At 45.8% G+C, this 26,740-nt stretch overlaps 1 protein-coding gene, 1 long non-coding RNA gene and 1 other non-coding gene across 6 annotated transcripts in view; all 3 read left to right on the top strand.

Annotated features, from left to right (window-relative positions):
- LOC112441992 (uncharacterized) overlaps positions 1–6,152 on the top strand; it is a 52,409-nt gene extending 46,257 nt beyond the window's left edge. Inside the window, exon 3 of the long non-coding RNA XR_003029948.2 lies at positions 5,597–6,152. This is a non-coding gene — a long non-coding RNA (uncharacterized lncRNA). The remainder of the gene's footprint in view (positions 1–5,596) is intronic.
- On the top strand, positions 991–1,062 carry TRNAG-ACC (transfer RNA glycine (anticodon ACC)). The gene has a single exon. It is a non-coding gene; the product is annotated as a tRNA-Gly (tRNA).
- Positions 6,153–24,899: 18,747 nt separating the features above from the next.
- SMAD1 (SMAD family member 1) overlaps positions 24,900–26,740 on the top strand; it is an 82,339-nt gene continuing 80,498 nt past the window's right edge. For 2 of the 4 annotated variants that reach the window (XM_005217509.4, XM_024977406.2), the window contains exon 1: positions 24,900–25,124. The gene's annotated coding sequence lies outside the window, so the exon portion shown is untranslated. Of the gene's footprint in view, positions 25,125–25,881; positions 26,240–26,740 lie in introns of those variants that run through there. The other 2 variants (XM_059876133.1, XM_010813716.4) reach the window with 2 other exon arrangements.

The raw sequence follows: 26,740 nt of genomic DNA, 5'->3' as shown, positions 1-26,740 counted from the left end.
CAGGGAGACATGGGGGGAGATAAAGATGGGGAGCAAAAAAACCCAGAGGGGCAGCAGTAGAGTGGTGAGGGAAGCTTGGATCCTAAAGGCAGAGAAGAAGTTGGACTTTGCAATGTCTCAGAAGACAGGAAGGAACACTTCTAAAAGAGAGTAAATGGCACCCAGAAGTCCATAGGGTTGAGGGGCTAAGAGAACTAGAAGACCCCCAAGAGGAGGGCATGGCAACCCACTCCAGTATTCTTGCCTGGAGAATCCCCAAGGACAGAGGAGCCCAGCGATCTGTAGTCTTTGGGGTCGTAGAGAGTTGAGCATGACTGAAGTGACTTAGCATACACGCACAGGAAATTTGACATGTAATTTTATTGGAGAGGTGGCTGTGAGTCAGACCACAAGGGACAGAGGAATGAGTATAGGTCGAGAAAGCCTAAGAAGAAGTATGCCAGCAAGAGAAAAGAGAGAAGGTGGTAGCCTGCTCAGAGAATGGAAAAGCTCTCTGAGGATGAAGATATTCAGAGAAAAGAGCAGAGGTACCAAATAAATTCTCTCTTTGGATTCAGTAAGAGGATGTCTGAAAAAAAGGGAAAAGACTGATTAGTATGGTAGAAAATGAGTGGACAGAATGTGAAAGAAAAAAAAAGAATGTATGACAGTGTTAAAGGTAGCAGAAATGTAGGGCCACCTGAACTGGGAGAGATGAGTGCATGCCAGGATTCTACGCCTGCCAACAAAACAACACACAAAAAGGTTCTACTTTCAGCAAACCCCCGAGCTTTGGCAACAGTGAACATTCAACTCAGTTTCCTCTGAAAAGTAGAACTCGGGGAGATCTTATTTTTGCATATTCTTCTTTATAACTGGAAAGTCATCAATTTTTTGATCAGGAGTTTGTATTTCTTTTATAATTAAAAACATTCATAGTTTTTAACACTGTGTCAAGGCCACAGTTTTATTTTTCATTTTTTTTAAGGCTGCACTGCTCAGCATTCAACTTCCCTGGTGGCTCAGATGGTAAAGCATCTGCCTACCATGCGGGAGACCCGGGTTCGATCCCTGGGTTGGGAAGATCCTCTGGAGAAGGAAATGGCAACCCACTCCAGTACTCTTGCCTGAAAAATCCCATGGATGGAGGAACATGGTAGGCTACAGTCCATGGGGTCACAAAGAGTCGGACACAACTGAGTGACTTCACGATCATTCACAATCTCAGTTGTGAATCAAGAATCAAACCCATGCCCCCCACATTAGGAGCATGAAGTCTTAGCCACTGGATTGCCAGGGAAGCACCAGGACCACAGTTTTAAACAATCTATTCCTCAGGAATAGGAAGGAAATATTATTACTTACTACTCTATATATTACTTATTGCTCTCTCTATGTATTCTTACTTATTACTGCATTCAGTGCCAGGCACAAGGATATAAAGTCCTTGCCCTTGGAGTGTAAAGAGATGGGACATAATGCAAAATAGCTTCTAAGTGCTAACCCAGCGTACAAAGTAAAAATGTCATGGCACAAGTTATAAAGCCATTGGGACTGATAAGAAACAAAGTAATTCGATACTTTCTAGAGCAGTGTCAGTGGGCTTCTGGGGACACCAGGTTTTAGAAATTAAGGAAAGACTGAGTGATGGTAAAAAGAAGACATCAAGTGTAAACCACTGAAATCACGGCTGGGACAAAAAGCACTTTATAGTAAAGTGCTTAGGAGTCCATGCTCTAAAGTCATTAACACGTGGGTATGAATCCTGGCTATCTCTTCACATTGTGTAGTCTTGGGCAAATCACTTAATCTTAAAAGGGGATAACTGTAATATTTGCTACATAAAAGTTTCACGAGAATTAACTGTGAAGCTACACGTAAAACATTTAGTTGGGTACCTGGCCTATTGTCAGTGTTCAGTAAATACTTGTTATTTTTACTTGTCAAGTTGCATTTATGTCTGTTATAAAATATAAATGTAGCAAACATGGGCCTCCATAAATTCAATTAATATTTACAGTCTACTCCTAGTTGTTTATGCTAATATAAAATAACATAGCATGAAAATAAAAATTCATTACAATAAATGCTTGAGAACACCATGCCTGCAGATACGCCACAAAATGTATGAGATATTATCCCTGCCTTAAACACTAATTTGCAAACAAGATTTTAAAAGATATGTAATGATACAGGTCAGCTTATGCCGTGTTTCAAATGCGTGATTTGGATCAAAGTGGTTCTGGAGTTTGAGGGTTAAAGAAATCACTGAGCACAGAAAGAATTAGGAAAGATGTTTCAGGGATAAGATTTGAATTGATCTGAAGACTAGGTAGGACTTATGAAAGTCAAGAAAGGAAAAGGGCATCCTGGGGAGGGAAAATGTGATAAACAGAGCTAGAAACAAAAAAAAACGCACCTCATCTAAATGAACATGGTGTCCTGGACTGTATCCTAGGAGAGCCAAAGAACATCAGCAGGAAAATGGGTGTTTAGTTAAGAGTAATATATTGATGTTGTTTTGTTAATTTGGGAAATGGCACAGTATAATGTAAGATGTCAACATTTAGAGAAATGAGGTGGGGAGTACAGTCTATTCATCAGTATCCCAGGAGACTGGTTCCAGAACAGTATTCCTGGGGATACCAAAATCTGGGGATGCTCAAGTCCCCTATATAAAATAATGTAATATTTGCCTAGAACATAGGTACAGCCTCTTGTACACTTTAAATCACCTCTAGGTTATTTGTAATACCTAATCCAACGGAAATACTATGTAATTACAACTGATGGCTTGTGAGAAGTTCAAGTTTTGCTTTGGGGAATTTTTTGGAATTGTTTTAAAAAGTATTTCCATTCATAGTGGTTGAATCTACAGTTGCAAAACACCCAGATTCAATGGGTGAACCATATGTAGAAACTCTCTCTACCATCTCTGCCGCTTCTCTATACATTTAAATTACTCCAAATTAAAGCTTATCTTTAAAAATGAGTTCATGGAAAAGTAAACAAATATAACCAAAGCTTAGAATTTGGTTAGGAAAATACTGGTGAATTAAAATGAATGGGTGGAATAAGGGACCAAATAGTAGACGACTATGCAAGTCTGGCTAGAGATTTTGGACTTCTGCAGTCCTTGTAACGTCACTGAATGTAGAAGGATGGTCACGTGTTTGAAGGAGAAAGGAGCAGAGCCAGCCTTGAAATGGGTGCTCTGTCCCCACAGAGGCTTGAATGTCATCGTTATTAGTTTGTACTTGTTCAATCCCACACTCCCTGAAAAACAAATAACACACATTTTCGCTTTCATATTTAACCCGGTTATTAAAATCCTAATGCTGGGTTAAATGGAACCAGAACTCACAGAACCTTTCAGAGTTCATAGAAGAAACTCTGAATCAAAACGGAACCAGGACATACAGATCCTTCTGGAGTCCATGGAACAAACTTTGAAAAAAATGGCACCAAGGTGTACAGATCCTTCTGGCAATCAACTGAACAAACTCTAATTAAATGGAACCGGAACTCACAGAACTTTCCAGGGTCCACTGAGCAAACTCAATTCAATCACAACTCACAGAATCTTCCAGAATCCACTGAGCCAACTCAGAATTAAATGGAACCAGAGCTCACACAACCTTCGGAAGCCCACTGAGCAAGCTCAGAATTCAACCTCACCAGAACACACAGAACCGCCCAGAATCCACCAAGCAAACTTTAAACAAGCAGAACTCACCTGGAAGCTCTGGGCTCGCAGAACCTTCGGCAGTCGGCCAGGCATCCCTCCGCACCCGCCGTGCGCTGCGCTGTCCTCACCAGTCCCGGCAGCCCGGCTGCTTTGACTCCTACGGCCCCCAGAGACAGCAGACACCGCACTGCTTTGCGTTGCTGCCTCTCACTGAAGCGGGATTGGGGCTGAACGCTCCTCCTCCTTGTGGACCACGAGCCCACCCATTGGCACCACCTGGATCTTGTAAAAGTCCTGCATCCTAGGCCTTCTTCAGCAGATGGTTAAAGGATCTGCATTTGACAAGGTTTCTCAATTATCTGCAGCTACATAACAAACCACTCCAAAATGGAGATGCTAAACCAGTAAACATTTATGATCTCACACCTTTGCAGAGGGTCAGGGACCACCTTCACTGGAGGGCTCCTGCTGAGTGCTTCCTAAGGCTGCAGTGGTGGTGGTGTAGTTGCTCAGTCGTGCCTGCCTCTGGCGACCCTGTGGACCGTAGCCCGCCAGGCTACTGGGTCCCTGGAATTTTCCAGGCAAGAATACTGGCGTGGGTTGCCATTTTCTTCTCAGGAATCAGACACAGGAATCCAACCTGGGTCTCCTGCACTGCAGGCAGATTCTTTACCAACTGAACTAGGAGGGGAGCCCCTGCAGTAGGACGTGGCCAAGGTTTTCCTTGGTGGCGGGGGAAAGTCCACTCACTGCCTGGCCAGTTAATACTAGTGTGACCAGGGATGACAGCTCTTCATCATGGGGCCTCTCCACCCCACAGTACAACTTGAGTGTCCTGACAACATGGTAGCTGGGGTCCCACGGCAATGGTCCAAGAGGGAGCCAGGAGGACATCCCAGCGCCTCCGAGGTTGCCTGCGTCGTTACATAGGTCATGTGTAATGACATGAGCTGCCTCACTCAGCCTGGGAGGGACACCCGGGGCCGTGACTGCCGACCAGCAGGCTCAATGGGGCCGACCTGAGGCTACCGACCCTGCCCAGTATAGTCGGGGAAGCACCAGCTTCACCCAGAGCGCAGAGCCCTGATGCGTGGGGGCTGGGAAGGTTTTTGAGATTCCTTGGCGTTGGCACGATGCGGGGCCTCCTTCAGGGCAATGGGCTGCTCGTGCTGTCCAGTCTGGAAAAGCCTCACCCTGCCCTTGTTGCAGATGCGAGAAGGATGAATGCATCGAGACTCACTGACCTGCTAATTGAACACCATGGTGGCTTGTGAGCACCACTGTCTTCCCAAGGAGCCTAGGTGACTGGCTCTCCCACTGGCATCTCCATCCCTCTGCCTCCCATCAACACAATTTCTATGTTTACCGCTTTGGTGGGTGTGAAATGGATCTCATAGTTATCATGTGAATTCCCAAGATTAGTTACAAAGGCTTACTAGCCTTTGTGTGAAATGCCCATTTTTCTACTACAGGGTTTCTTTCTTGACCATTGACATCTTTTATATATTTTTGGATATTAATCTTTAACAGTTACATGTGTTACAAACAAATACCAATTCTGATCCTGGGGTAAACTACCAGACGCTGAGGAGATGCAGGTAACTGACTGACTCCTCCCCATCCCTACCTCCCAACCCTGATCATTCAAGCCTTCATGACTTGGCCTCACTCAATAGCCATAGTCTTGGGAGCGGACTTTTTCTTTATGAAAAATTAGCATTGGAATGAGGTGCCACTTCTGCTGTATAGCCAAGAACAACCCCTTGGAGGATACTGCTTCCTTGTAGAGAAGGATTAAAAATCAACAAAGCCCTAAGTTATGAAAATGTGAGGCAAACAGGCAGTCCTGCCAGTGAAAGTTTATGCGTAGATGTAGGTGTGTAAAATGACTGTGCTTGCTGCTTACCAACATTTGACTTTCTCCTTTAGGTGCAAGGAGAAGATCCCTTGTTGGGAGGAGTCGAGGTGGTCCCATCCAGAAGGAGTGAAGCCGGCTGTATGGGGAAGATTTATTTCAACACCTCAGGAGGCTGGGGCTGGGTTTTTTCCAACATGGCCCGCCTGGCACTGTGCTAAGCTTTAAGGGGAAATGGCTGGGCGTGTGACTGTGATCTTAAAGAGAAGTGTCCTCAGGGTTCAGGGGGATGCTACTGGGGTGATGGAAAGAACAGAGCTGAATCAATAGGAGTCTCTTAGCAAGCCTGAACTGGTTTCCTGCCATCAGAGTGTGCAGGACCACCTGTAACCTCACATGGCAGAGACCCAAGGCCTAGGCGTTTGCGGACTGGTCACGCTTCCTGGTTTTCTCTCTCTTCCTGGCTTCTTGCTGCAGAACCGATCTGCTTTGAACTAAGTTCTAGTGTCCCAACCCAAGTAGGGTGGTTGGGGGAGGCTTTGGGAAATAAGGAGACTTCCTGTCACTGAGGGCAGGAGGGTGCTCGAGCAATACACTGAATAAATAAAAGGTGAGGCGTTTATACTTCAAGCTAGTATGTGGGTCATTCCAGATACACTACTGACACGGATTTCTACCCAGTGAGTCATTTCCCTTACGGTCTTTCTCTAAGTTTCTTAAATGTATTCCCACAACACCTGCAGTTAAGCTCAGTGTTTCTGGGAATGTAAGAAGCAAAACACATCTCTGAGAAAAATGGACCCACAGGGTAATAATGAGGGCTTTGAGAACAGGAAATCTGCATGTGCTGGTCTGGTTCTTTATGTTTCTTCTTGCTCACCTCCCAGCAGGCTGCCTGTCTGAAGCCATCTGTAAGGACACTTGCAGGATCCTCTAGGTTAGCCATTCCATGAAAGCGGGAGTTCTGTGTTCCTTACTGACCTACAGGAGGGCCAGTTAGAAGCTCAGTAAATATTTATTAAAAAAGATGAATCTAGAGAGCTAAGGGACATGAGAGTATCTAAACACTCCATGCAGGATTGAAGATGAATGACGGTTCATTTCTGCCCATTGAAAACCCTATAGGGAGGGACCAGGTTCCTCGGAGAAGATTTGGTGCAAGGAAGGAACACATTAATATAGACACCCTGGGGAGAAAGCCTGTGTGATGGAGGGCTTCAGTCTAGGTCTCTCGGAGTTAAAATGAGCCAAAGAACATTTGCTTACTGACAAGTATCCATACCAAGAGGAAATAGAGAGCTTCAAAGAAAGGGAAGTAAACCTCAATATTCTGGGCCTGATGCCAGATATTCTAGCGCATGAAAGATGACAGACAAAGGAGACAACACCTCGAGACCTATTCCAGACTGTATATTTTCCTCCCTTTGTGGGTCAGCCGCTGTTGAGTAATGTGTGTCCAGGAAGTAATAGAGAATGTGAGGAAAGATGTTTTCTGCTGCGCTGTCTGTAATTCTAGGAGCCACACTGTCAGGAAGGCTTGAGGTCTAAGTCATGTTGTGATGTCTAGACTGTGTGAGAAGAAACAGGATGATGGTAAGATGTAGCTTATCCAAGGATGCTTGTGGCTGAACGTGTATTAATAGTTTGATCCCCCTCCCCCTAGAGTGACTGGAAAGATCAAGGCAGCCTCTGTGCTGTGCTGCGCTCAGTTGCTCAGTCGTGTACGACTCTTTGCAATCCCATGGACTATAGCCCGCCCGGCCCCTCTGTCCATGGGATTTGCAAGGCAAGAATACTGGAGTGGGTTGCCATGCCCTCCTCCAGGGAATCTCCCCAACCCAGGGATTGGAACCCAGGTCTCCCACATTGCAGGTGGATTCTTTACTGTCTGAGCTACCAGGGAAGCCCCAAGGTAGCCTCTACTTACTGGGAAAGAAGAATATTTTATCTTTTTTGTTTTTTAATTGTTGCCAGGTTAGGAAACTCTATTGTTGCAGGTTTTCTGGGACTTTGTACCATGTTTTTCTCCTTAGGCTAATATAGAGAATGATCTAGTAAATCACCTGTATCTTGCTACTTGTTCAGGTTTCCCTGGTGGCTCAGAGTCAGACATGACTGAGTGATTAATACTAACTCTTGCTACTTGTAGCAGGGGAAGAGTTTTGGAAAATGTAGAATTTTGAAAAGGCACAGGGTTTATCTGATCTGAAAGGTTTATACCTAATTCAGGCAAAGTGGGGAGGCTTTCTGCAAAGATGAGAATTGCAAAGCATGGGAGTCTGAAAGACTGAAAGAGCTATGGGCTCTAACACATTTAGAAATTTTACTCCAGAGAAGGCAATGGCATCCCACTCCAGTAGTCTTGCCTGGAAAATCCCAGGGACAGAGGAGCCTGGTGGGCTGCAGTCCATGGGGTCGCTAAGAGTCAGACACGACTGAGCGACTTCACTTTCACTTTTCACTTTAGTGCACTGGAGAGGAAATGGCAACCCACGCCAGTGTTCTTGCCTGGAGAATCCCATGGATGGAGGAGCCTGGTAGGCTGCCATCCATGGGGTCGCACAGAGTCGGACACGACTGAAGTGACTCAGCAGCAGAAAATTTACTCATGCAGGCTGGGTTCTCACTACTGTAAAAGTAGAAGTAAGACTTAGCAGGCCACAATATTTTTACAGTTTACCTGCTTTTCCTTATTAGTGAAAGGACCATTTAAGAAAAGCAATTTTGGCAAAAGAATAAACTTCGTAGTGAGGCTGTTTTACACAATTAGCATTATTGACGTTTAGGAAACTTAAGTAGAATAAAGTCAATAAAATTATAACAGGTATTCATCATGTTCTTCAGTTTTGATTCAATGTATTCCTTTATTAAATAAATATTTCAGCATAAATAGTATATTGCTCACTTAAGAAAGGAAACCCAGAGCCCAAACATCTGAGTTTAAAATAACGCTTGGGGAGTTGCTTCCTTTGCAAACGTGTGCTGAGCGTCTGTGACGGGGCCGACCCTGTAGTGGGTCTCTTGAACACGTGGCTGAGCAACACCCAGGCACTTGCCTCATGAGCAGCTCGCATAATCCAGGCAGGAGATACTCACACAAAGGCAATTCACAAAATAGGGGACACTGAGCTTGTGCCGAGTGCCAGCCAACACTATATGTAATTCCCACAATCTTACCATAGAAGGCCTATTAATCCATTTCCTAAATGACACAGTGTCAGCTCCTTGCCCAATCTCACAGGGCTAACCTGGCTCCAGAGCTCTTGAAGCTTTCCTCTGCTTATGTGTAATATATACAATGATGGGCCTGTAAGTGATGGACATACACACAGTATTATAAAAGCACAGAAGTAGTACTTTTGACTGGGTTGGTGGGAATAATGAGGGAAAGCTTCCTAGAGGAAGCCAGGCCAGAAGGAAATCCTAAAAGATGTATGAGTATTAATGTCACCAGCCAGGGTCCTCGGCCTTCCCCAATCGATAGAAATTGACTAGAGGCCAGACAAGAAATTCAGGCAAGGCTTTACTGGGGCCCCTGCTGCAGCAAGTGTGAACTCAGACAGCAGGGTCCCTTGCTTGCTTGCTCCCTGAGGGGCCTGAGCTTGTTCCTTATATGGGGTGAGGGTGAGCGTGTGCCAGGCATTGGGCTGCAGGCGAGCTTAAGGTGTCTTGCCCACCCCTCTGGTGCTGTCGAGAGCAGGCGACAATGTGCAGTACCCTGCCTTTACTCATGGCTCCTCAAAGGTGCAGTTGGGGTTTTTGGTCTCTTCGTATCTTTTAGGTCAAGAATTTGCTCCAACTATGCATGTACGCAATTGTTTTTCTTCTCACACAGTTTCTTTGTATTTTGTTGCTCAAGGAGTGGTGTGTCCAGGAGCAAGCATTGCAGCACAGCAGCCCAGGGCCCCAGGACCCAGCCTGTCTCATTAAGCTGATGGTTGAGGGGAGGTGGGCAGGAACAGATGCTGGAGAGCCCTGTGAACCTTCCCATGGAGCTTGGACTTCTCCCTGTATTCAGGGAGAGTCTACCGAAAGGTTTTAAGCTGGGAAACAACACGGCCAGACTTACGTTTTATATCCATTTCTCTGATGGCTTTTCAGAGCAGTGGATCTCAGAACTAAGCATTTCCTTGAGGGCTTTTGGGTTTCCCCGGTGGCTCAGCTGGTAAAGAATCTGCCTGCGATGCGAGAGACCTGGGTTCGATCCCTGGGTTCAATCCCTGGGTTGGGAAGGTCCCCTGGAGAAGGAAACGGCTACCCACTCCAGTATTCTGGCCTGGAGAATTTCATGAACTGTATAGTCCATGGGGGTCCCAAAGAGACATGACTGAGCGACTTTCACTTTCACAGAGGGCTTTTAAAACAGAGGGCTGGGCCGCATTTCCTGAGTTCTCATCCAGTCACCTTGGTGTGAGGCCTGAGAACTTGCATTCCTAACCAGCGATACTGCTGTGGCTGCAGGAGCCACACTTGGGACCTCCACTATTGTGCAGGATGTATTTGAAGGGGGTGAGGCTGGAGAGCATTTAGGAGGCTAATATCAGTAATTTAGGAAAGAGAAAAGGAACATCTAAAACCTAGAACTAGAATATAAGCTCTATGAGAACAGGTATTTTGTCTCTCTTATTTAATTCTGTATTTCCACCATCTAGATTACTGTCTGAAAGTGAAGTGCTAGTCGCTCAGGCGTGTTCGACTCTTTGTGATCCCAGGTACTGTAGCCCACCAGGCTCCTCTGTTCATGGGATTCTCCAGGGAAGAATACCGGAAGCGGTTGCCATTGCCTTTCCTAAAGGATCTTCCCAATCCAAGGATCAAAACCGGGCTCCTACATTGCAGGCAGATTCTTTACCACCTGAGCCAACACAGAAGCCTCGATTACTGTCTAGCACATAGGAAGTGTTCAATAGGCATTCACAGAAAAAAAGATAGAGTTCCAGGTTCCTAAGCTGGATGACTGTGAGTGATGCCATGAAGAGTGGTAGATACTACAGGATGAAGGACAGCTTTGGGATGAAGATGGTGATATGTTTTGGATATGTTGCATCTGAAGAATGTGTGAGAGTTCCAGGGGAATATAATCGTATGACAGTTGGGTGTGAGAATCTAAAGCCCAGAGCGTGAGAGGTCTGGGACAGAGATACCCGTTTGGACCCCAGTGGCAAGAGGATAGCTGGTAGTTAGAGCCAGGAGATTGGTCAATGAACTTGCTCGAGTGGAGCAGTTGGAGTGAGAAGAGCCAAGAGTTAAGAGTGAAGCACCACAATTTACAGAACAAGTACAGAAGAAGGAAGACAAGGGAGGTGGTCAGAGAGGCAGGAGAGAGCTAGGGGAGTGCAGTCATGGGAGTCAGGGGTTTTAATTATTTGCTTTACTTTTTATTATATAAAATTCCACACATTAAAAAGAGTGGAAAGAGTAATATGATTTCCCATAGAGCCCTCAACAATGGTCAACTCACAACCAATCTTATTTTACTTATATTTCTACCCACTTCCTCCTGCCAACTAAATCGTAGTATTTTTTAAACGAAAAACACACATCATATTGGTGCATTAGCAAATATTTCAGTACATGTCTCTAAAAGATAAGCTCTCTTTGCACAAACAGCACCATTATGTTAATTCAACTGGTCCTCTATTGAGTGGATATTTGGGTTGTTTCCAGTCTTTTACAAAGTTTTTGAGAATGAAGGACTGACTTGTAGTGCCCGGTGAATCTGAGCCGCCTAATGGAAGACATTAAAGAATTCACTGGATTTTGCAATACAAAGGTCACCTTAACCAGGGCTAAGGTGTGCATACACAAACTACCCAGCAGTATGCAGTACCGAGCTTGGTAAGGGTGACATCATGGTGCAAACGGAAATCAGAACACAGTGGGTCACTGGGTGACTGTAAGAAAATGGAGACGTCAGGACGTACAAACTACTCTTTGAACAAGTTGGACAGGAAAGGACACAGAATTGTAACTGGATAAGCATTTGGAAACAAGGGGTTTTATTTGGGGGGAGCTCTGTTTTCTATATTTATGAATGTATTAGAAGATATACAGCGTGTATGGAGATATAGAGTTAAAATGAAAAAAGAAATGTTGATGGCAGAGAAATGCTGTAATTCTTCATTTTTGAAGAGAAGACTTGCAGTTGTTGAACGTATGGTTGGAAAATCTAAATATGTAACAAACATCTTTAAAAAAAAAAATACATTTCCTGAAATGTACAGGAACTCAAGTCGCCATGAAAAGGCAACTTTCACTGGCCTGATCCTTGTCCCCTTGAAGCTTATTATAAAAGAGGCATTTATCCTTAGAACAGCATTCTATGATCTTTGCTACATTTCTATCACTACTGCCTAGCTGAAACCACCATCTTTTCTTGAGACCTCCATAGTAGCCTCTGAATGGCCAGCCTGCTTTCTTTCTTTATTCTTATGTGGGTCCCCTTTTCTACAGACGACCCAGGAAAATGTAACTCAAATCCTGCCTCTCCCCTGCTTTAAACCATTCAGTGACTCCCTATTGCAGTTGAAAAAGACTCCAAAGTCCTTGGAAGAGTGTGCAGATGATGATCTGTAACTTTTTCTGTCTCTTCTCTCTGTCCACATCTTAGCTCAAAGCTCTTCCCTTAGAGGGGCCATCTCTGGCTGCCCTACCTAAAACAGAACGCTGCCCATTCCTTAAAGTCACTATTTATCACCATGTCCCGTTTGTCTCCCTGGCTTAAATGATCACATCTTCACTCACCTTGTGTTCATTGTCTGTCTCCTCAATTAAAACACAGACCAACCGAAAGGAAAAACTTTTAGTTCACTGTAGTAACCCCGAGGCCTTAAACAACGCCCAGAACACAGTAGCCACTCAATAGACATTTGCGGACTCCATGAATACTGTTCTTCGACTCTTGCAAGGAACTGCTATCTTTGTACCACTTATTTTCTCTCCTTTGCTTTTACACAAAGCATTTCAACTGAATAGTTATGACTTTAGGGAATCAAACTTTGAAATGGACATAATGGATTATGAGTTCCTTAACAACCAAATGCAAACTTTAGGGAGCTTTATATAAGCAGAGTGGAGTATCCCTGAGTTAACTGGAAAAAAAAAAAAATCCTGATCACTTTGTCTCAAGTGGAAAAGTGCAACATTAGCCTTTCTTTTGAAAGATGAGATAACTTGGAGTATGTGCACATGCAGAGTGGAAGACTCCTTTAGGGAACCTGAAGAAGGGTATTCTTGGTGAAGGAGTAACCCTTTTAATCCAGCTGTACAGATAAATCGCAACCCACAATGCTAATGCCTGAGACTGCCTAGTTTGGAGGCAAAGTATTAGCAAGCCAATTTGGCTACAGATCTATGGCTAAATATTCCCAGCTACTTTATAGATAATGAAGATTGTGTTTTGAGTTCCACGTCCTTGACTTTTGGGTTTGGTTATTGTTTGTCCCCATACTCAGGAGACAAAGGAAATGTTATTTATCAGCTATCCTCCAAAAATTATTGAGAAGACAGTGGCTAAAATGTGATTGATTCAGTTGGATATCCAAGCCTTTTAGATCAATTATTGCTGATCATTGTTTTAATTTTCAAATAAGTTTCCTCATCACAATGGCTGTAGTCAGAAAACATTAGCTAGAGTAAATTATAAAAAGCAAGATTTTTTAAAAGAAAAATCTCTTATACAAGAAAAAGGTTGACTGTATTTACACAACGGACTTTAAAGGTGATGCCTGTGCCATGCAGTGCTCACTTGTTTCAGTCATGTTCGACTCTGTGAGACTCTATGGACTGTAGCCCTCCAGGCTCCTCTGTCCATGGGATTCTCCAGGCAGGAATACTGGAGTGGGTTGCCATGCCCCTCTCCAAGGGAACTTCCCGACACAGGGATCAAAGCTACATTTCCTGTGTCTTCTGCATTGCAAAAAGTTTCTTTTTTCTCTCTCTCTTTTTAAAAAAATTATTTTAAATTGAAGGATAGTCATGTATGGATGTGAGAGTTGGACTATAAAGAAAGCTGAGTGCCAAAGAATTGATGCTTTTGAACTGTGGTGTTGGAGAAGACTCTTGAGAGTCCCTTGGACTGCAAAGAGATCCAACCAGTCCATCCTAAAGGAGATCAGTCCTGAATATTCATTGGAAGGACTGATGCTGAAGCTGAAACTCTAATACTTTGGTCACTTGATGTGAAGAACTGACTCATTTGATAATACCCTGATGCTGGGAAAGATTGAAGGCAGGAGGAGAAGGGGACAACAGAGGATGAGATGGTTGGATGGCATCACTGACTCAATGGACATAAGTTTGAGTAAACTCCAGGAGTTAGTGATGGACAGGAAGGCCTGGCGTGCTGCAGTCCATGGGGTCACAAAGAATTGGACACAAGTAAGTGACTGAACTGAACTGAATTGCTTTACAATATTGGTTTGATTGCTGCCATATGTCAACATGAATCAGCCATAGGTATACATATGTCCCATCCTTCTTGAATCTCCCTCTCTCCTCCCATCCTTTCCCACCCCTCTAGGTTGTTACAGAGCCCCGGTTTGACTTTCCTGAGATACAGAAAATTTCCATTGGCTTTATATTTTATATACAGTAGTGTATATACTACTTATATATAAGTAGTGTATATACACCTTATTAGCAGTCTTTGTGCCTATCAATGCTGTGTTCTCAAGGGCCTGGTTGTGTTCAAAAAGGACAGCAAAAACAGGACTTACCTAAGGAGTCTCCTCTTTTAAGGGAAACACCATCAGTTCCTCCTTATAATCAGGAGAAGAAAATGTTCCCCCATACTGTTTTTCCAGGAATACATTTTGAAAGAAGAAATTATTTTAAAACATTTTTATACCTCAGTAGAGTTATACCTTAACTCAGAAAATCTGGTCTGTCTTTGTGACAGCTTGATATGACAGTTCTCTAAACACAGAACACAGGAGCTGATTCTGCACGTGTGTGAGTCTTACCAGAACAGAGTATTTTTACATAAAACTTTTTCAAGTTCCAGGACAGAAACTTATGAGTGTTTTATGACATCCTTAGTTTAATACCAAAGAAAAACTTTTACAATTTCTAGGAAAATAATAAAACCTAATATAAACGGATACACCTAACATCTTTACACGGAGAAGGCAATGGCACCCCACTCCAGTACTCTTGCCTGGAAAATCCCATGGATGGAAGAGCCTGGTAGGCTTCAGTCCATGGGGTTGCTGAGAGTCGGACACGACTGAGTGACTTCACTTTCACTTTTCACTTTCATGCATTGGAGAAGGAAATGGCAACCCACTCCAGTGTTCTTGCCTGGAGAATCCCAGGGACGGGGGAGCCTGGTGGGCTGCTGTCTATGGGGTCGCACAGAGTTGGATACGACTGAAGTGACTTAGCAGCAGCAACATCTTTACACGATAAAAAGAGGGGTGTTGTTAATATACCAAGTACTTCAAAAGATTATCTGCCGAAGTGTTCACAAGCCGCAGCCATTATGGTCCGAGATAAATGACAAATATGGAAGGGCTTCCCAGGTGGCTCGAGTAGTACCAATGCAGGTAGAATAAGAGACGTGGGTTGAATCCCTGGATTGGGAAGATTCCCTGGAGGAGGGCATCTCCACTCCAGTATTCTCACCTGGAGAATCCCAAGGACAGAGGAGCCTGGTGGGCTACAGTCCATAGTGTCACAAAGAGTCAGATACGACTGAGGTGACAGCATGCACGCAGAGTGTGGAAGATGAGAAGCCTTCTGCAGCAGGGACTTCTAGCTACCTTTCCAATATTCAGCGGGATGCTGGTATATATGTCTAACAACAACAGAAAAGAAAGTAAGTCTTAATTTTCTGATGTTTGTCAGTTTTTGTGGTGTAAATGCTCCCATTGTGACATACTTCAGGCTACCAATGTGTTTAACAACCACCTTGCTAAAAAAAAAAAGAAAAAAAAAACCTGAAAATTTAACCATTAGCTCTCACAAGCCAGAATGAGCTATTTGGAGCACATCACTGCATTCATCCTCGTCTTCTTCATCACTAACAGAAGTTCCATTTTGTTGCACTGACAATTTTCTAAGATTAAAAACAAAAGAAAGGTGTTTCCCAGTCATTTCCCCCCCAGTCATTCTTGAAAATAGACCCTAAGATACCATGTGCTGATGAGAAGTAAGCACAAGTCATGGTGGCAGTGGTGCTAGTGGTGTGATCCTTACGAGAGCTTCAGAGTGAGTTCACCCTTACTGTCCTTATCCTGTCCTTTTTCCTGCCTGGAATGCAGACATGATGACTGGAGCTGCAGCAGCCATTTTATAATCAACAGTGAGAGAGGAAGGGCAAGGAAATCACAGAGATCTTGACCCTGACATCTTTGAGTTGCCTTACCACCTCTGGAATTCTTATTTCTGATCTTTTTCTTGTTTTTTTGTTTTTCTTTACAAGAAAACACATTCCTATATTGCTTAAGCAACTGTTTTGTGTCAAAGGCAGCCAAAGCCCATCTTTTACCTTGGGCAAACTTATCAATGGATGTAGACCTCATGAAGAGAAATTGCCACCAAAAGCAAACATGTTTAAATTTTTTTCTGGATATCACATAGCCATTAAAACTTTTAAAGACTGACCTATCCACTAAATATTTTGTTGGAATGAGTCTACCTAAAATACTTGACTTTGGATGCAGAAATTGTATTCTCAACACAGCATCATGAACGTTCAGTGAAAAGAATATTGGCTACCATTATTGAACACCTCCAGTGTACCAGATACCACGTTAAGCACTGCAGAAGTATCAGCATACTTGCTGTGTGACTTTGGGCAATTCACTTAACATTCTGATGCTTCATTCTTATCTATAAAATGGAGATAATGTAATAGCTATATCATAGGGTTGTTTTGAAAGATAAAGGAGTTAATAATATATATGTAAGGCGATGGCACCCCACTCCGGTACTCTTGCCTGGAAAATCCCATGGACGGCGGAGCCTGGTGGGCTGCAGTCCACGGGGTCACAAAGAGTCGGACACGACTGAGTGACTTCACTTTCATGCATTGGAGAAGGAAATGGCAACCCACTCCAGTGTTCTTGCCTGGAGAATCCCAGGGATGGCGAGGCCTGGTGGGCTGCCGTCTATGGGGTCGCACAGAGTCGGACACGACTGAAACGACTTAGCAGCAGCAGCAGCAAGGTGTTCAAAGCAAAGCCTGACAAACAGTAAACACTAAAGAAATGTTAGCTATTATTAGCATGATTATTATTCCCCACAAACGCTATTGGATAGGCACTGTTATTACCAGCAGATGAGGGTAAGGGCATCTGTTTCATAGGGACGTTGTGAGACCACCAGGAGATGGTGCCTCTCACGTGTTTAGCACTGTGCCAGGCAAACGCTCAATAAACTCCAGCTATGACGAGTTCAGTACAAAACAGCACTCAGATGAGACTCTTCAGTGAGATCTGTGCCAAAATAGTGTGAAGGAAAAGAGTAGTTACCTGGGGATGGGCGTGGGTGGGGGGGTGGGAGAGAAGGTTAATGTTATTTATCTATCCCTATGATGTACTTATGGTGCCTTGTGATAGATAATTAAGCTGTCAGAGGATGAGTGATATTTGACATGCAATAGATATGAAACAAACATATGGACATGGCAAGAAGGAAAAGCAGCAAGAAGGCCTCAGGTTGCGGGCTTTGGCATAGTGAAGACAGAACTCAGGCTCAGGGAACCTGGAGTTGGCCCTGATTCTGCCACTTACTGGTTTTTGACTTTGGGCAAATTATTTAACTTTTCACTTCCCTCATTTGTTAAAGTGAGAACTCTGAACTCAATGCACTCATCCATCCCAACTTTTTGTTGCCTGTTAATTAACTCATTTATGTATTTGGCTGCACCAGGTCTCAGTTGTGGCATTTGAACTCTCAGTTGTGTCATGTGGGATCTAGTTCCCTGACCAGGGACTGAAACCAGACCCCTTGCATTGGGAGCACAGAGTTTCAGCCGCTGGACTACCAGGGAAGTCCCATTTCAACTATAAGTAGGAATTTTGTTTGTTTAGTATCTAGGAGGTGATGTTGGACCATAAAGAGTAGGCCAAATTTTGGAAACCGGAGCTGCTGGTTCATACACCAAGTATGAATGCAGGACATAATATTTAGATGCGTTGGTGTAATACTGTTGCAAATGTGCCAGCATGTTGCTTGAGAGTATGAGTGAGACCGGGAAGGAAATGTGAGTCGGGGTCATGCTTTGAGAACCTTGGGTACCAGGCCTTGAAGTTAGAAGTGTATTGGAAGCACTGCTAAACTAAACCTTTTTTTAATATTTATTTATTTGGTTATACCAGGTCTTAGTTGCTCCATGGGGAATCTTTGATCTTTGTTGCAGCATTTGGGATATTTTTTTTTCTCAATATGGCATTAGAACTCTAGTTGCAGCATGTAGGATTTAGTTTCCAGACCAGGGATTGGACCTGAGCCCCCTGCATTGAGAGTGTGGAGTTTTAGCCAATGGATCATCAGGGAAGTCCTCATTGAACTTTTCTGAGCAGGAGAATGACATGCCCAGATCACTCCCCTTGGGAGATTATTTCAGCAAGGAGAATTCTTTAAGGATCACCTGAGGTATGGAGGAGGGTTGGGGCACCACTCTAGAGGTTTAGGCATGAGATCAAAGCAACTGGGGGCATGGGAAAGGAAGGATATGAGACAGTGTCAAGAAGGATGGGAGTATCACATGGAAGGGATGAACCCATGGAAATTCTCCCATATGATTTAATTGGCAAGGCATTGATGTGACAGTTCAGCAGTTTAGTGCAGAGCCATTCATTCTTGGCACGACGCAGGGATCAGAACATTTGTTAGGTGAATTTGGAAACAACAGTTTGAACGGTAGGTGGTAAACTCATAAACTCAGGGGATCAGCCTTTGTTAATAATGGTTGAATTAACAGGTCAGATAAGCAAAGAGAACCCTATCGATTTATTTTAGTTTAGGAATTTGGTAGTTTTAATATTCACTGTGAGTTTGGGGGGATAGCAATATTGAAATTCCTTGTGGTAGAAAAAGGGAGGAAGGTCTTCAAAGGCCTGTCACCAGACCCAAATGGAAATGTGGTCTCAGAGAATAATCCTAAGCAAGGATTCCAGAAGGCCCCACACACTTCAGAAACTATTGAAATTCTTCCAAAATTCTACTGTCCCCAGGATATTTATCATCAAATGTCCACATAGAACTTTTACAGAGTGTACAGACTGTTTTGAAACTCTTACAGCCAACAGCTTTTGGGAAATTCTTAGAAGTATCATTAGATCTGAAATTTAGAGCTGAGAGTGAGGACCATCATGAGAAAAAAAGCATTACTGTGAAGTATGCTGTCCTCTGGGCTTCCCAGGTGATGCTAGTAGTAAAGAAACTGACAGCCAACACAGATAGACGTAAGACACTCGTTCGATCCCTGGGTTAGGAAGATCCCTCGGAGGAGGGCATGGCAACCCACTCTAGTATTCTTCTCTGGAGAATCCCATGGACAGAGGAGCCTGGAGGCTGCAGTCCATAAGGTCACACGACTGAAGCAACTTAGCATGCATGCACGCACACACATGCTCTACTTTAAGAAAGATGCCCATTGGAATTTTCACGGCCATTCTATTACAGACTTATTTCTTCAGCAAATATTTGAGTGTCTACTGTGGTAGGTCTGTGCAAACTTCGGGGATGTAACGGAAAACAAACTAAATAGAGCTCCCACCTTCGTATTACTTAGAAGGCTGTAGTCTTCCCATGAATATTCAACAACACGCCTAAATACGTCTGAAACTACAAGCAGTTCAAAGTTCTCTGGAGGGAAGGGTATGATGCGAGAAGAAAGGGACATCAACATCCAAAATGTATGAATCTTGCCACCCCATTCTCACTGGAACCCGCCCCCCTTTACTTTTGCCTCCTGCTTTTTTCCTTCTAGTTTTATTGAGATGTGATTGATACCAGCACTGTATAAGCTTCAAGTGTATAGCATAATGACTTGAATGACATACATCGTGAAATGATGACCGAAATAAGTTTAGTGAACATCCATCATCTCTCCTAGATATAAAATGAAGGGAACTTCCTTTTATTAATGTGAAGAACACCACACCAGTGATTCTTGGCAGGCTCCTTCCTGGGAAACATTCACTTCAATTCACTTAAAAAGCACAAACTCTACATTGCATTTATTTTTTTCTGTAGAACCATCTCCTAACATAAGCTTTTGGGTTCATAGTTTGCATATATAAAATTTGCAGCCAATTTTAAGGGCCCACCTTTTGGTAAGTGATTAATGATTGATGGACAAACTCCTTACATAGCAAAATTAATTTGTCTTCTGTCCCATGATACCTGCTTTTCTGTGAGGATGTGGTCCACCTCCCTAGCTCAGCCCATCCACTTTCTCTGATCATACTGCTGAATCTTGCCATTATCCCAGACTGTCCCAGCTCCATGATTTTAATCTCCAGCATCCCATTCTCAGACTGTTCCTCAGCTTTGGGAGTGGTTCCCAGCTCCAGCAATGGTTAGCACTCTCCCCAACCCCAGACCATCATTCCTTTGATCTTCTCACCTTTCCATCATCATCACACTCTCCTGTGTCCTCTCCTCCCTCCTTATCATGGCTTTTCAGAGTCTCTCCCTTGCCTACACCCTCCGCTTTCTGACCCTGGTTCCCTCCATCACATCCACCTGCAAAACCCCAGCTCTGCCCCCTTAGGCCGACCGAGGCTAGAGGGAAAGCCACAGCCATGCTGACTGGCCTTGCTTTAAATTCATGACCACTAACCTCAAACAGGCACTTAATAGCGCTGCCTGGCAAATTTGCTCTCAAACTCTTCCCCAGAAGAGAACCATCATCTCATGTCTGCTCCTCTCTCTCCCAACCTCCAGCATCTCATCCGTCCTCACCAATTCTCAGGAAGTAGGGTCTGTGGCTATTTCACCAAGATAAGAGAAGCAGAGACAAGAGAACGTCTCTGTGTTTCCAGCTCTGCAGTCACCAGCCCGTGTGTAGCTGGCTTCACACACTGCCTGCCTTCCCCTGCTAGCTTCTCCCCGCTTCAGCACGGAGGCTCCTGGCTCTTCCGTGAAAGGGGAAAGAAGACTCAGCATCAGGGTCCTTTGCACTTAGAAACTCTTGCTGCAAATCCCGTGGTAGGCTCCCTCTTCCTTTAGGACTTCTTGACAGGAAGGTTTTTCCCCCTCCATGGACATAGCTGGGCTTCGCAGGTGGCGCTAATGTTAAAGAATCCGCCTGCCAAGCTAGGAGACAACACAGGTTCGATCACTGAGTAGGGAAGATTTGCTGGAGGAGGCCATGGCAACCCACTCCAGTATTCTTGCTAGAAACATCCCATGGACAGAGAAGACTGGTAAGCATTCTTGCAGATTGATTTATTCACTCATTCCTTTCTCCAACAGTGTCAGGCTCTGCTCTAGGCACAGCGGGTACAGCGATGAATAGACACAAAATCCTGCAGTTTTGGTGAGGGAAGTACTTAGGTAGTGATAAGTGAAGTGTCCTCACCAAGCAGGGAACGAGGATACAAAGTGTATGTATTTGGTGGAGACGTGGTAGGGGTGGGGTGAGATTTTAAAGTTGACCAGGGTAGGCCCCATTGAAAGAGGAATGTTTAAGTGAAGATGGGAGAGAGGTGAGGGAGAGTCTCGTGTGCGCATCTGAGGGAAGGGCTTTCCGGGGAGAAAGCAGCTGGTGCAAAGGTCCTGAGGTGTGAGTGTAGCCCGGTTGATTCCAAGACTTGTGAGAAGATCACGGTGACTCAAGGAAGGAGCAAGAGATAGAGCAGGAGCACAGGTAAGGAGAGTAAAGGGAGGCAGGAAGGAAAGTTCATGTAGGGGCTTCTCCACCTTGTGAGAACTTTTGAGTGAAATCAGGAGTCAAGGGAACATTTGGGAGCATACAATGATATCAAGGCAACCCACATTCAAGTTTTCACAACTGTCTGAATAAGGTCCTTTTAAAAACAGTTCAATTTTCTATTTCCATTGAAAGAAATACCTGGCAACCTGGGGCAAAATCAAATTTCATAGCATGTGTGGACATGAGTTTGGGTAAACTCCGGGAGCTGGTGATGGACAGGGAGGTCTGGAGGGCTGCGGTCCATGGGGTCGCAAAGAGTCGGACACGACTGAGCGACTGAACTGAACTGAACTGAACTGTGCTATTAGTAATTATCATTTGGGGCTACTAGGCTGGAGAGGGCGATGGCACCCCACTCCAGTACTCTTGCCTGGAGGGCTGCAGTCCATGGGGTCACAAAGAGTCGGACACGACTGAGCGACTGAACTGAACTGAACTGAACCGTGCTATTAGTAATTATCATTTGGGGCTACTAGGCTGGAGAGGGCGATGGCACCCCACTCCAGTACTCTTGCCTGGAGGGCTGCGGTCCATGAGGTCACTTAGGGTCGGACACGACTGAGCGACTTCACTTTCACTTTTCACTTTCATGCATTGGAGAAGGAAATGGCAACCCACTCCAGTGTTCTTGCCTGGAGAATCCCAGGGACGGGGGAGCCTGGTGGGCTGCCGTCTATGGGGTTGCACAGAGTCGGACATGACTGAAGCGACTTAGCAGCAGCAGCAGGCTGTGCTGGGAAAGGTCATCTATAGGTTAAAAAAATTAACAGCTCTATGTCTTTTTAAAGCTTTCCCCCAGAATCCAGGATCCAAACATGGGTTAATCATCAGGTCTTTTTAAAAAACAGCTTTATTGAAATAAAATGGACATGTCATATAAGTTGTCCACTTAAAGTGTACTGTTCAACGAGCTTTAGTATATTTGTATAGAGTTGAGCAATGATGATCACAGTCTAATTTCATTTTATTTATTCATTTATTTTGGCTGCACTGGGTCTTAGTTGCAATATGTGTGCTAAGTCGATTCAGTTGTGTCTGACTCTGTGACCCTATGGACTGTAGCCCGCCAGGCTCCTGTGTCCATGGGATTCTCCAGGCAAGAATACTGGAGTGGGGTGTCATCCCTTCTTCCAGGGGATCTTCCCAACCCAGGGATGGAACCCATGTCTCCTGCATTGACAGGTGGATTCTTTACCTCTAGCGCCACCTGGGAAGCAGTTGCAGTACGCAGGATCTTCATTTGAGGCATGTCGGATCTAGTTCCCTGACCAGGGCTTGAACCCTGGTCCCCTGCTTTGCAAGCATGGAATAGCAGCCATTGGACCACCAGGGAAGACCCAGACTAATTTTAGAACATTTTTGTCACCCCCTAAAGAAACTCCATAACCTTTGGTTATCACACCCTACCCTCAGCCCTTCCATTCCCCCCAAACATAGGCAACTATCATTCTACCTTCCAACAGGTGTGCCTGTCCTGGATATTTTGTATAAATGGAAGGTTACAATCTGTGGTCTTTTGTGTCTGGCTTCTTTCACTTAGCATAGTCTTTTCAAGTTTCATCCATGTAGCTTGTGTCAGTGCTTCCTTCCTTTTTATGACTGATGGGGAAACAGTGGAAACAGTGTCAGACTTTATTTTGGGGGGCTTTAAAATCACTGCAGATGGTAATTGCAGCCATGAAATTAAAAGATGCTTACTTCTTGGAAGGAAAGTTATGACCAACCTAGATAGCATATTCAAAAGCAGAGACATTATTTTGCCAACAAAGGTCCGTCTAGTCAAGGCTATGGTTTTTCCAGCAGTCATGTATGGATGCGAAAGTTGGACTGTGAAGAAAGCTGAGCGCCAAAGAATTGATCCTTTTGAACTGTGGTGTTGGAGAAGACTCTTGAGAGTCCCTTGGACTGCAAGGAGATCCAACCAGTCCATTCTAAAGGAGATCAGTCCTGGGTGTTCTTTGGAAGGACTGATGCTGAAGCTGAAACTCCAGTACTTTGGCCACCTCATGTGAAGAGCTGACTCATTGGAAAAGACTCTGATGCTGGGAGGGATTGGGGGCAGGAGGAGAAGGGGACGACAGAGGATGAGATAGCTGGATGGCATCACCAACGTGAAGGACATGAGTTTGGGTGAACTCTGGGAGTTGGTGATGGACAGGGAGACCAGGCATGCTGCAATTCATGGGGTTGCCAGAGTCGGACACGACTGAGCGATTGAACTGAACTGAATGTTCCATTATATGGATATAGCATACTCTCTTTATCAAAGGAGGGTTTGAGCAGAGGAATGACCTGATCAGAGTGGCATTTAACACGGCTCACTCCACCTATTGTTTCACGGAGTAGACAATGAAGAATTGTGTCAAATGTTGATTTTAGGGAAACTAAGACAAGCCCCAAGAATTGATCTATAACTGCTCAAATCATTTAATGAACAAATTAGCATAAATAGTGTGACTGTGTATAAATAGGGTTTACATATTTTGAGGGACTTGTTGCATTTCCTTTGAATAATTAAACATGGAATGCAGAAATAATAAAATAGCTAATAAGAATTTTAAATGAATGTGCACATGTAAAAGTACATGAACAATTGGAGAGTACCATTAATTTTCTAAAAATACTGGTGGTAATGGTTCTTTTGGTACACGTGAAGTTTATTCCTCAGAATAATTATTCGCCTCTAAACATAACTCAGCATTATGGTAATTATCCAAGATTTCGTGCCAGCTTACAGAGAGCTGGCCAAGAGAAAAATTAAATCTTACAAAAAGACACTGTCAATGTCTATGCAGATCAGGTTGCTGGGAGTTCGTTTTATTTGGGGAAGTTCATGTCATTTGAAAGACTTAGAAACTGGATGGAAAAATTGTAAAGTTCTATTGTGGCATTTGTCATCTGGAGCAACGAGGTAACCAACTGGCATCATTAGATCCCGAACTGGCATAAAACACACGTATTGATTGATTCAAGGTTTGGTATAAACACAGGCAATAGTCATTAGGTTATCCAGTTCTGGGTACGAGCAACTTCTGGGGCTTGCAAATCACTGAGTAAGTGAGGGGCAAGGAAAATTAGACAGTAAAAAGGCGAAGCTCGAAAGGTAATTGTCAAAATGCACTCCGCGTTTCCGTTGCGGTTCGGTGGGCACGGTGGGAGTGTGGATGAACATTTTGGAAATAAACACTGAAAGCGAAACTTCACCGGCAGGTAAGGCGCAAGTCCGCTCCCCCTGGACTCAAGGAGGCAGGGGCAGTAGTGTTTTCTCCTTGGAACAAGCGGGGCGTGGGGCTGGAGGCGGGGGAGGCGGCGCGGGCCCAACGCTCGCGCCGGCAGGGCCGGGAATTTGGAGAGGATCCCTGGTCGGGCGGCGGCGGCGCGCGGGTGCGCGTGTGAGCGAGCGAGCAGGCGGGCGGGCGAGTGCGCCGAGTATTGGCAGCCGAGGAGTGGAGGCTGGGCGGCTCCGACTCCCTGACGCCAGCGCGACCAGATCAATCCAGGCTCCGGGAGCGAGCGAGCGGGCGAGCGAGCGGGCGGGCGGGCGGGCGGGAGGAGGAAGGAGAGGCCGAGCCGCTGAGCCCGGGCCGAGGCTCGGGGAGGGACCCTGCGAGCGCAGCGCGGCGCAGCGCCCGGCCGCCCGGACCGGGGCCGCGGGGGACCCGGCTCGCCCGGCCAACTCGTGCGCCCGCGCGGATGGGCGCGCAGCCAACTCGGTAAAACGAAACAGACCCGAACCCAACTTTCCTCTCCGTCGCGTCCCCGCCCTCCCCTCGGCGCCCCGGTTTTCCAGCGCCGCCGCCGCCGCCTCGGGCTGGGGCGGGCCGGGTGGCCGCGACGGAGCGCGGGGCCGGTGGCGCGGGCTGCGGCGGGGAGGGGGTCTCTTCCCCGCGTGGGGCGGATCGGGGGACCCCCACCCCCGCCCATGATGGCGCCTCCCGGCCGCTCTAAAGGAGCAAACCTGCCACCTTTTGCCCTCGGCGCCGGACCAGCCGGGCAGGGCTCGGGCCGCGGTGCCCCTCGCGTCTTTGTTGGGTCTGCGGTGGGGAACCGGGCTCCCGGGCTCCCGGGCTCCCGGCCCTGGCTGCGCCCGGCCCTCCGCTGCCACCCTCCCCCTCCGCCCGTTTCCCTTTCCCTTCCTGCAGCCGGGCCTGGGCGGTCGGCGCGGCCCGCGGGCCCATTGTGTCCCGCGCCGGCCCGGGCGACCCCTGCGGGAGTCGGAGGGCGGCCGCCGGTGCTGCCCTTTCCGCGGAGCCGGGCTCGCGCCAGGGGGACACCCGGTGCCCTGGGTCCCTCCGCGTGCGGGGCGGGTTCCCTCCTCTGCCCCCACCAGCCTCTTGGGGGTCGAGGTCAAGGAAAGTTCGCACCGAAATTCCCTCTAATTTATTCAAAGGTCTGGCGGCGGCGGCGTGTAAATTTTTTTTTTTCTCTTCCGCCTACCCCCCCCCCACCCCGCCCCCGCCGCCGAGTCGCAGTGTCGTCTCATTCCTTTCCCTTTCCCGGATTCGATTGCCTCACTGCATGTGTGTTTGTGAGTTCGCGGTGCAACAACTGTTCATTTACTCTGCGCTCGGTCTTTGTTAAGTGTTTCTCGGGGTTGTTGCTGCGGGAAGGTGGGGGTGGTGGGTGTGAAAGAGATGTGGGCTTGTTTTTCTAGTTGATTAATATATATATATATTTATATATGAAGGCTTCCAGGGAGAGCGTTTTCTTGATGTACTTTGGGAAGGGCGGGGGAACCGATGCCTGCAGGATCTTACAACTACAGTAGCTGCGGCTTTTGTTTATTTTGCGGCGCGGACGTTGTTTCCATGCACTTGCAAGATCGCCGGTAAGGCACTTCCCTTTCTGAAAATCCGGGCGCGTCTCCCAACCATCTCCCGAGAAAGCATCGTTGTCGTAAGGGCTGTGACAACCGGCCGCTTGTTTGTTTCCCCTGAGGGTCTCTTGCCGTCGTAGCTGAAGTTTCTTGAGTAGGTGGAATGACACAGAAGTTGCCTGATTTCTCGGTGTGCTGTTCTGCTGCTGAAACTTTGAGCACGCCGCTCAATCGCAGAATGCCTTGATTTCAGAACATTTCTCGCTCTCGTGGCCTGCCGTGGAGAGCGTGCTTACATTCAGGAACACAATGAGAAAACTGTTCTCTGCGCTGTGTTGATTTTTCTTGTTTCTGATGACCGCCTGATGCTTTATTGGAGGTAGGAGAGCTGTACTGGAGCCACAATTGAAAAAGAATCAGGCCCGAATCAATGTTCACGGCCCCGCGATTTTTCAGTGGTTATAAATATTTTGCATCAGTGTTATTCTGTTGGAGGGGCCAGGCCTGAATATG

Source organism: Bos taurus, chromosome 17 (assembly GCF_002263795.3).
Source record: "Bos taurus isolate L1 Dominette 01449 registration number 42190680 breed Hereford chromosome 17, ARS-UCD2.0, whole genome shotgun sequence".
Taxonomy (NCBI): Eukaryota; Metazoa; Chordata; class Mammalia; order Artiodactyla; family Bovidae; genus Bos; species Bos taurus.
This window is presented reverse-complemented; position numbering and strand designations above follow the sequence as displayed.